The sequence below is a fragment of the Oncorhynchus mykiss genome, chromosome 20 (assembly GCF_013265735.2).
Source record: "Oncorhynchus mykiss isolate Arlee chromosome 20, USDA_OmykA_1.1, whole genome shotgun sequence".
Classification (NCBI taxonomy): Eukaryota; Metazoa; Chordata; class Actinopteri; order Salmoniformes; family Salmonidae; genus Oncorhynchus; species Oncorhynchus mykiss.
The window spans coordinates 5831331-5843034 of NC_048584.1; the positions used below are offsets into that span (position 1 = coordinate 5831331).

At 42.2% G+C, this 11704-nt stretch overlaps 1 pseudogene; it reads left to right on the forward strand.

Annotated features, from left to right (window-relative positions):
- The window catches only part of LOC110498726, a 33376-nt pseudogene extending 22480 nt beyond the window's left edge, over positions 1 to 10896 (forward strand).
- Positions 10897 to 11704: the final 808 nt, after the last annotated feature.

Below are 11704 nucleotides of genomic sequence, written 5' to 3' on the forward strand. Positions count from 1 at the left end.
GATTTTTTCCTGAGTTTGTGCCTGCTTGGATACCATTGTTCTCTGAAGTCTCCCTTGCCAACCACAGTTTAGCCAAAATACATAATGTTATTGTGTGTCTCTGTTGAAATGCTAAAGTGTTGCACCAGTTGTGACAAACCCTGATATGTTTCACCTGTCTTTATGCTTGTCTCCACCTCCCTCCAGGTGTCTCCCATCTCCCCATTATCCCAGTGTATTTATAGTTGTGTTCTCTGTTTGTCTGTTGCCAGTTTATTTTGTACGTCAAGCCTACCAGTGTTTTTCCCCTTGCACCTGTTTTTTTCTAGTTCCTGTTGTCTAGTTTTTCCTGTTCTGACCATTTCTGCCTGCCTGCCGTTCTATACCTTATGGACTCTGATCTGGATTACTGACCTCTGCCTGCCCCCTGTTCTTGTAATAAACTTTTGTTACTTCAACACTGTCTGCATCTGGGTCTTCTCCTGAAATGTGAGAACTGACCCAGCAGACTCAAACCAGCTCCACAATGCTGTCTCCCTGCAAGGACTCCATACCCTGGCAGAACGCCATGACCAGGCATTCGATACTTTGCTGGAGAAATTCAGTGGATTCACCACTGGGCAGCGGGTCACATGAGTAATCTCCCAGCCTACCCCAGTGTCCCGAGAACCCCACTTCCCTCCTCCGGAGCGCTACGCTGTAGATTCTGGAACCAGGCTTTTCTCTCCCAGTGCTCCTTCATTTTCAAGCTGCAGCCTTCTACGTTCCCCTCGGACTGCTCGAGGATAGCGTACATCATAACGCTGTTGTCCGTCTGGGCCACGGCGGTGTGGGAGCAACAGTACGTCATCTGCCTCATTCTGGAGGAGTTAGTTCGGAAGGTGTTTGATTCTCTGTTGTCTGGGAGAGAGGCTGTTCGTTAGCTGCTCCAGCTACGTCAAGACTCCCGTAGTGTGGCAGACTACGCAGTGGATTTTCGCACGTTGGCAGCTGAGATTTCCTGGAACCCGTAAGTATTGTTTGACATGTAACTGCACGGAGTATTGGAGGAAGTAAATGACGAGCTTGCAGGCCGGGAACTACCGACGGATCTCGACTCACTCATCGCCTTGACCATTCGGATGGATGGGCGACTACGGGAGTGAAGGAAGGAGAGGTTCGATTTCTAGGCAGAGTTGCAAACAATAAGCCATATCTCAGACTCTCCAATAAAAATACAATATTAAGGTGGGCAAAAGAACAGACACTGGATAGAGGAACTCTGCCTAGAAGGCCAGCATCCCGGAGTTGCCTCTTCACTGTTGATGTTGAGACTGGTGTTTTGGGGGTACCTTTTAATGAAGCTGCCAGTTCAGAACTTGTGAATCATCCGTTTCTCAAACTAGACAGTCGGAAAATCTGTTGCCAATTGGATGGAAACCTAGCTAGAGACGTTTTCCTCTTTATTCGTTGTTGTTCTTCTTCTAGTTCTCGTTGTTCTTCTTTCGTGAACAGATTGAGTTCAGCCCAGAGGAAGTCGGTGCCAAATCTCTCACACACACTAATTAATATTACTCACACACTCTCTCCTCTCTCTCCCAGCTCAGGACATGGTAGCTAAACTCCCTGAATGTGTCACGGCTTTCTTCCTGTGAAGGAGAGGCGGACCAAAACGCAGCGTGGTAAGTGTCCATGGTTTTAATAGGAAAACTCAAACATGAACACAACTACAAAACAAGAAACGTGAAAACCCGAAAATCCTGTGTGGCACAAACACTGACACAGGAAACAATCACCCACAAAATACCCAAAGAATATGGCTGCCTAAATATGGTTCCCAATCAGAGACAACGATAAACACCTGCCTCTGATTGGTTCTCAATCTAGGCAACCATAGACGTACCTAGACACCTAAAAGAACACAACCCCATAAATCTACAAAAAACCATAGACAAGACAAAACACATAAATCACCCATGTCACACCCTGGCCTAACCAAAATAATAAAGAAAACAAAGATAACTAAGGCCAGGGCGTGACAGAATGACTTCTCCTGGATTAGTCAGCTGAGGTACTTTTGGGAGGATGGAGATGTGTGCCTGCGTATGATCACCACTATTGTCAAGTACGGCTACAAGTACCTGGGGGCAGATGTGGCATCACAGGTCCCAGAGTAGTGTGGCGGAAACAAAATTATGGGGCCTGTAGTATTTCCTGATCTGGTAACCAACCCAGGTAAACTCCGGACCTCATATGGTATGATGTGATTAATCTGTTGTAAAAAGGTTTAACACTTGGTGTCGATTTCCGAAGCACTGCTGAAAACAAATTAGCATAATAAAAAAATCCCCTTAGAAATACGTCAGTTTAAGCAATATCTGGTTTTAGAGATATCTGTTTTTTTTGCATTGGATGCTTCTCATTCACCACATATGCAGATGTGGCACTTCCGCATCACTTCCGACTTGGTTGACCTACCACTAGCTTTGTCATGGACTAGCCATGGTTATGAACTGGCCATGGTTATAATGCAATGAGACATACCTGCACAGCCGTGGGCAGTAGGGGTACTGGGGGACCTGCAGCAACCCTGATAAATTGAAATAGTTTTGCCGAAATTAGGCTATACATTTTTTTTCCACCAAAAAATGTTATTACTTCTGTCTGAGCAGACATAAATAAAACATTTTCTAAATACTACACAGGAGAGCTACAAAGATCAATAACGGCACGTAGCCTTGCAGTAAAGAGCGTTGGGCCCTTAACCGAAACGTCGCTGGTTTGAATCCCTGAGTTAGCAAGATGGAAAAATCTGTGTTCTGCCCTTGAGCAAGGCAGTTACCCCCCAACAAAAACTGCTTGACCTCGATTAAGGCAGCCCAAGTACTTCTCTGATTCAGAGGGCTTGGGTTAAATGCAGAAGATGCATTTAGTTGTGTAAAAAAATTATCTGTGGATTAAGTTTCATCACAAGCATTTACAGTCAGGAAGGCTGCAATTTGGGCAGCATGCGTGCCAAGTATAGAACAGCTTGTTAAATTGCGTCCATAGATATAATCTAAAAGATTTAGGAATTTCTAACCCTAGCAATGGCTGCCAATCCGGTTTTGAATGGGAATTGCCATCAATGCATTATATTTCTATGGTTGGTTGTGGCTGTCAGTTTGCCTTTCACGAATGTAAAAATAGACCAACCGTATGGGAAGCAAATGCCTACTGCTGAAAAGAGAAGAGTAATATGTCTGTAAAAAAAAGAAACAGCACTGTTTTTCAAAGTAAACTAGTCTATCTGGAGATATTGGCATGAGTGCGTCGGCCATCACGTTGAGTAGCCTATGCTTCATCTTCATCATTGGGTGAGTCAGTGTCACTAGAAAGGTTATTTTATTACCTACTGTAGCCTATATACACTGCTCAAAAAAAAAAAGAGAACACTTAAACAACACAATGTAACTCCAAGTCAATCACACTTTTGTGAAATCAAACTGTCCACTTAGGAAGCAACACTGATTGACAATAAATTTCACATGCTGTTGTGCAAATGGAATAGACAACAGGTGGAAACTATAGGCAATTAGCAAGACACGTCCAATAAAGCAGTGGTTCTGCAGGTTGGGACCACAGACCACTTCTCAGTTCCTATGCTTCCTGGCTGATGTTTTGGTCACTTTTGAATGCTGGCGGTGCTTTCACTCTAGTGGTAGCATGAGACGGAGTCTACAACCCACACAAGTGGCTCAGGTAGTGCAGCTCATCCAGGATGGCACATCAATGCGAGCTGTGGCAAGAAGGTTTGCTGTGTCTGTCAGCGTAGTGTCCAGAGCATGGAGGAGCTACCAGGAGACAGGCCAGTACATCAGGAGAAGTGGAGGAGGCCGTAGGAGGGCAACAACCCAGCAGCAGGACCGCTACCTCCGCCTTTATGCAAGGAGGAGCAGGAGGAGCAATGCCAGAGCCCTGCAAAATGACCCCCAGCAGGCCACAAATGTGCATGTGTCTGCTCAAACGGTCAGAAACAGACTCCATGAGGGTGGTATGAGGGCCCGACGTCCACAGGTGGGGGTTGTGCTTATAGCCCAACACCGTGCAGGACGTTTGGCATTTGCCAGAGAACACCAAGATTGGCAAATTCGCCACTGGCGCCCTGTGATCTTCACAGATGAAAGCAGGTTCAGACCCCTTGTGAGACCATATGCTGGTGCGGTTGGCCCTGGGTTCCTCCTGGGTTCCTCCTAATGCAAGACAATTTTTTTTACAAAAAGCCTATTTTACAAAAAGCCTACTTATAACCTATCTTAAAATAAATACAGAGCACACAACTAAAAAGACAGATCAATCTTAATTTAGCCAAGGGACATGTCTCAACATACATTTAAATGTTTAGCATATTAAAATAACTGGTTTAGATTAATAAATAGGCCTACAATAATAACAGTTTGATATATATAAGGATAATAATGATTCAACAAATTATTATAAATACATAAATAAATATAAATTATAATGTTCCAAAATTGCATCCTGCCTGAATAGCGAGTTGCACAGTAGCCTGCATTTGGCCATTTGTTTGGTATTCAAAAATATTCTGGTAATGTCTTCTCTCATGTAAATGACAGAATTGCATAAAATGTCTTTCAAAAACACCTATTTTCTTCCAGACCCTGTTAAATTATCTCCACGAGTGGAAATCCTACAAACTTGTCTGCTCAACTGTATACCACTACACAAATGTGATTATGGGGATTAACAGTAAATGTACTACTGGTGACATATGTAATGGGGAATTGATCAAAATAAACAATCAAAGGGCAAACAATTAACACAATAAAACAATGAATGCGCATGAATTGGTGGGAGGAAGGCAGCTCAGCGCTTTATGGAGAGCTGAGCACATTGTGGAGATGCGCTAATATTGTCGCCACACCCCCCCCCCTCCCCTTCTTCTTGTTTCAGCATTTCAAATTATACTCGAGACACATCATCTTTGCACATATTTTAGATGCATTGCTTTTCACTGATAGCCGCATCTCGATAATCGGCTAGGCCTATTGCCATGCGCGCTGCCCTAATTGCGGTCTTCCCAAGTAGGTATAGGCCTTCTGATGATTAAGTATTTTGAAATATTTGATTTATTTCTGTACAGACAGGAGTAGTTATATAATTTTGGCAAATGTATTTCAATTTACTTCAGGCTGCAGTGACTACTGTTACCGAATCTTGTCCTATGCTTAGGCTACTCATCACATTAGGAAATGTTGTTTTTGTTACCTTTATAATAAAGCATTTACAGGCTAATTATTTTCAGCCCCTGCACTCAGCACCACCTACTCAAAACAACTTCCCAAAGCTATGCATACATGGGCACAGTTGCTGGAAATACGTTATTCCATAAGGATATTGAAAGGTACTATATGTCCATGAAAAGAGAACAGTCATGTCCTATTGGAGGTTGCATGTTATGTGTACTCCTAGGACACTGATGGGTGCTCTGAAACTGAACCTGGTAGGAGCCCCCGAGGGCTAAGCAGGTACATGATAGTGCATTACTGTGTCTTGACTTTCACCCTAAGCTAACAGTCTTCAGGAATGCATATCGTATTTCATTGCATTAATCCACTACAATATGATTTGTTTTGTCTTGTTCTTTGCTTCGCTGAGTGTGTGGTGTTCAACTGCTCTGACAGCCTGAACTGCAAGGCCATGAGTAAGTTTGTCAATGGACTGGCTCAATCCAGGGTGTGGGTCTGCTTCAACTAGTTCAACCGAATCAAAGTGGAGGTGCTGTCTGTGGTGGCCCAGCAGGTGCTGAGCATCCAGCAGGCCATCGCCAGGGACCTGAAGACCTTCATGTTCGAGGGAACCGAGATGTCCTCATTCCTACCTACTCTAACTTCATCACCATGAACCCTGGTTACGCAGGCAGGGCCGAGCTCCCAGACAACGTCACGAGACAGTACACCTACCACTGACTAGAGTTGTTTTTGTTCAACTTAAAGGGATAGGTCACAATTGACCATTTTATAATTTACTTCATTGAATAGTTAAACAAATTTAGCATGAGGATTGTTGCAAGAAAGACTGGGAGTGTGAAGCTGTCAATCTTCTCTTGCAGGTTGTTTTCGGTACGGTGGCTATGATAATACCAGACTACGGTCTCATTGGTGAGATCTCACTAAATGACATGGGCTTTTTATTGAGGCTCGCAGGTATAAATCATACTGATATATAACTAATCTACTATGGTTGTCTAGTCATACATAGTTATCTAACTCCTCACATTGACTCAAAATAATCCCTATCTTGGTGTTCCTATCAGTCTTGCCGGGAAGATCGTGGCAATCAGGGCCGGCTCAAGGCATAAGTGGTCAGAGGCTACTGTTAAGAGTTAGAATAGTAGAATACACAAGGTGCAACTTCGAAATTTGGTTGTACAGTTTTTCTCCTCTTCACACAATTAGTCATGTCAGCTAACAATTTTTAGATTGGTAAGTTAGTCTAGTCAGTTATCTAAACTTGTAGTAATCACAGACAAATACCAACCGGGGGCCCTGAACTCCAGGGGGCCCCCATTGATTTTGTTAGTCACTCTCACTCAGGTATCATTAACATGGTACAAGCCATGGCAAAATTAGTAGAATTGCATGAAAAATTGCTTTAAAGGTCTTGAACAGTCAAAATCATGTTTTTCACCAACATCGGCGAAGGCGTGTTGCTGAGGAGCATGGTTTATATAGCTAGAAAGCTACTGGTGCAAAAATCTGATTGTAGGGTGTCCTAAAATATAATTAAAAGTTTACCCTATTCATCTATGGCGAAGATACTTACAGTATCAGTCAAAAGTTTGGACACACCTACTCATTCAAGGGTTTTTCTTTATTTTTACTATTTTCTACATTGTAGAATAATAGTGAAGTCATCGAAACTATGAAATAACATTCCTCATGAAGCTGGTTGAGAGAATGCTAAGAGTGTGCAAAGCTGTCATCAAGACAAAGGGTGGCTCTTTTGAAGAATCGAAAATATATTTTGTTTAACACTTTTTTGGTTACTACATGATTCCATATGTGTTATTTCATAGTTTTGGTGTCTTTACTATTATTCTAGAGGTGGAAGAAACGCACACTTATTTAGACGAGGTGCTGGCTAGCGGAGTATAACGCTTGAAAAATTAAAGGAGAGCCGCACACTCTAGGAGCTCAGACGCAATAATTTAACACACACAGGTGTCTGTAATCAGAGGCTGGGAGTGGCCTGATATCATTGGTTAATTGTCAGATATAAAAAAAAACAATTAAAAAAACATGAAAGGATAGCATATGATCATAGACACAATTTGGCTACATAGGCCTACAAACATTTACAATAGCAACATCACAATAATCACAAGAAGAGCTTCAGATCAAAGTCTACGTTAAGACCGAAGGGAGCAAGGGTCTTTAAATTAAAGATCCAGGCAGCCTCTCCTATTAACAATAAAATGTCGAGGTCATCACCTCTCTCAGGGAGGGTGACATGTTCGATGTCGATGTAACGTAGGGACGAAATCGAGTGGTTTGCTTCCAAAAATTGAGCAGCAACTGGGTAAATAAAGTTTTTGCACCTAATGGTGCTACGACACACTGAGATTCGTACTTTTAATTTGCGCATTGTTTTACCCACAATTTTTTACAAGTTATAAGATAAGTAACTGCCTTAGTGGAGCACATCATAACACCTTTGATTGGGATCTGTTTCCCTGTAAGGGTTGTTTGAAGGATCTACATTTATAAGTGCCATTGCATTGAGCACAGCAATTACATTTGTAGTTTCCATCCAATAGGGGTGCAAACAGACATTGTGCAGGGATATCTTGGGGTGGTAAATCAGAGTTTACCAATTGATCTCTGAGATTTCTGCCCCGCGAGAATACGACCAAGGGAGGGTCTGAAAACACGTTACCGAGGATCTTAGAATGTGCCAATGTTTGTGAACTGATTCCCTTAATTTGTTCAGAGCACTTTGAATAGCGGGCAGTTAGAACACAATAAATGCTATTTTTGCGAGACTGTCCTTGAAAAAGATCATGTCTCGGTTTGTTTTGAATTTCCTCAATGGCAATATTAATCTGACCATTTTTGTACCCCCTCTCCTTGAATTGTCTTTGTGTCTCAGCCATATTTCTGTTGGAATCTGATTTTTTTTGATTAGACAGAAATGGCTGTAGGGCAAACATTTTCCAAGGGAAGCGGGTGACAACTATCAGCCCTCAACAAACTGTTGCGATCAGTAAGTTTCCTGAAAAGATCAGTGTAGAAAATGTAGAAAATTGTCAATTAAAGAAAAACCCTTGAATGAGTAGGTGTGTCCAAACTTTTGATTGGTACTTTATGTTTCCCCTTTCATCTTTATCTGGTATTAGCTAGTTACTGGTTAACTAGGTCTTCAGCCAGCAACTTTTTGGAAGGGAGCTTTTCTATCCAAAACAAATACTGTATTATGGGTGATATTTTAGTCATTTAAAAGGCTATTTTACATGGGAATCAGAATGACTGTTCGGGATCTTTACGTCAACTTCAACATTTTTTATATTCCCCATTGCAAAATGTTTAGAACTGCAGGAAATGTACTTTAAAACGTACATTTTTCTCTCTGCTGTCAAGTGGGGGGCCACAACAACAACAACAACAACCGCTTGGTGGAGGGTCCCCCAAAAGGCTAGAGCCAGCCTTGGTGGCCACCTTCTTCTTCTTCTTCAAAGTTTTATGGCAGACTACACCTATTGACGTGTTGCCACCACCTACTGTACGGGGTATTTAAATAAAACAATGATTTATTTGCGGGAAGTGGGGGGTGGGAACCAAGATAATACAAAAAAGTTAAATCAAACAACCTGGTGGCCTACCGCCTGTGTTCAGAGCAGCTGTCCTCGCAGGATCACTATGACTATGGTACAATGTGCGCCGTCAAATCAGTCCTGACTGCCGCAGTTAACTTAAAGCTGACATACCCTGATAAGAACGAGTGTTCTGCTGCTCAGAGCTCTGATGGACGTCAACATGGCCAAGTTTCTGGCCCAGGATGTGCCTCACTTTCAAGTAATGTTGCTTATGTTTCAGCATTCTTCAGCTTTGTCACACTTTTTGATTTGGTATTTCTTATTAGGCAGTTGTTTTACATGATTTCTCTAATCTAGGTGACCAAGGTTATCATTGTCACACAGCAAATTCTCCAGTTAAATCAACACTGAGTGTGTTAAATAAACACTGAGTGTGTTACATTTAACACTGTTCTATTCAGGTCCATAATCTTCTGTCTTAAATTAAAACGTTGCGTAGTGTCAAGCCTTATTTGCATATTTCCCAGTGTGTTCCCTTTCGAGTGAAATGTAGAGTTACCACCAAGGACTATTTGTTAGTGACAGAGACATGGTTGTTGCATTTATTCATGTTCAGTCCTGTGACCTTCACCAAGTGAAATCCTATGCAAATATGTTATCATTCAAATGTAATTATTTACAACAATATAATACATATTTCATAAGGCCACATCAGGCCTCAAAGTCACATTATGTTGTCTTGCTAAGAGTTGTTCAAATTCTTATTGGAATCCAGACAAAATTCACCAGCAACCTGCATTCTGAATGACTGCTCAGGTTGGGAAAAGTAACACATAAAACTACCCAAAGAATCTAAACTGGAACAGCCATTTCAGTAACAGGTGCAATAAGTCCAAGTAACAGATTGGATTCGTTTTTTTTTTTTAAGTATGTTGTTTATATTTGAGTAGCATAAGAATAATTAATCAATCAATCAATGTACATGCAAAAATATACTAGATATTGAAACAAACAATTCTAAAAATCAACCTGCAATAGAGCATCCTGGGAAATATGATAATGATGGGCGTGGTTTTGGTTCAAATCTGGGTATTAATACCAACACTGGGGTTCTTTTACGCCAATGAGTATTATTGTAAAACCTGGAGTTCATTTAACTCCTGAATCAACACCAGAAATGTACAAAAAAATCAACACTAAGTAATACCGGCCACTTTACTGTGCACTAATGTCATCATTATAAACATTTTATGCTTCTCCACAGAAGCGCATTCTGTCAAAGCTTTCTTAGCTTTTCACCTGCTTGTGCGCTAGTGCACATTTGAACTTGTCTGTTGTATGTCTCACACTTTCACAGATGACTGTATGCATTGTATCCAAGTTCTACAGCTGCACCATTGAGACCATCTTGACTGGCTGCATCACCACTTGGTATGGCAAATGCACCGCCCTCGACCGCAAAGTGCTACAGACTGTGGTGCGAACAGCCCAGTACATCACGGAGGCAGAGCTCCCTGCCATCCAGGACCTTTACATCAGGAAGTGTCAGAAATAGGTCAGTAAAATTGCCAGTCTCCAGCCACCCAAGCCATAGACTGTTCACTCTGCTACCGTCCAGCAAACGGACCAAAAAGCTCTGAGACAGCTTTTTACCACCAAGCCATAATAACCAAATAGTTTATTTAATGGTTACCCGGACTATCTGCATTGACCCTATCTTGCACTGACTCTATGTACACTCACAACAATATACACTCAGTGGTCAGTTTATTAGGTAGACCCATCTACTACCGGGTATGACTCCACTTTGCTTCCAGAACAGCCTGAATACTTTGGGGGCATGGAAACGTTGCTCAATTGGTATCACGGGACCCGACGTGTGCCAGGAAAACATTCCTCACACCGTTACACCACCGCCACCAGCCTGTATCATTGACACCAGGCAGTAGGGGTCCATTGGCTCATGCTGCTTATGTCAAATCCCAACTGTCATGCCATCAGCATGACGCAACAGCAACCGTGATTCATCGGACCAGGCAATGTTTTCCCACTCCTCAATTGTCCAGTGCTCTTTCTTGTTTTTAGCTGAGAGGGAAACCCGGGATGGTCGTCTGCTGCAATAGCCCATCTGTAACAAGGATCAGCGAGTTGTGCGTTCCGAGATGCCGTTCTTCACAGCACTGTTGTACTGCGCCGTTATTGGTCTGCTGTTCGCTTGCACGCACGATTCTTGCCATTCTCCTTATACCTCTCTCATCAACGAGCTGATGTCACCCGCACGACTGCCGCTGACTGGATGTTTTTTGTTTGTCGCACTATTCTCGGGGAACCTTAGACACTGTCATGCTTGAAAAGCCCAGAAGGGGGGCTGTTTCTGAGATACTGGATCCGGCGTACCAAGCACCGACGATCATATCATGCTCAAAGCCGCTTAGGTCACTCGTTTGGACAATTCTAACGTCCAATCGAACAGTAACTGAATGCCTGCTCTATATAGCAAGCCACGGCCACGTGACTCACTGTCTGTAGTAGCGATCCATTTTCATGAATGGAGCGATCATCATTCATCATGTAGGCAAATACTAGACCTATATATACAGTGCTTTCAGAAAGTATTCATACTTCTTGACTTAATTCACATTTTGCTGTGTTACAGCCTGAATTCAAAATGGATTAATTATATGTTTTTCTCACCCATCTACACACTATAACTCATAAAGACAAAGTGAAAACATGTTTTTAGAAATGTCTTTAAAATTATTGGAAGTATAATACACAAATATCTCATTTAAATAATGATTCACATCCGAGTCAACACTTTGTAGAAGCACCTTTGCCAACGATTACAGCTGTGAGTCTCTGGGTAAGTCTACGGGTAAAGTGCAACATTTGCCCATTATTCTTTTCAAAATTCTTCAAGCTCTGTCAAAT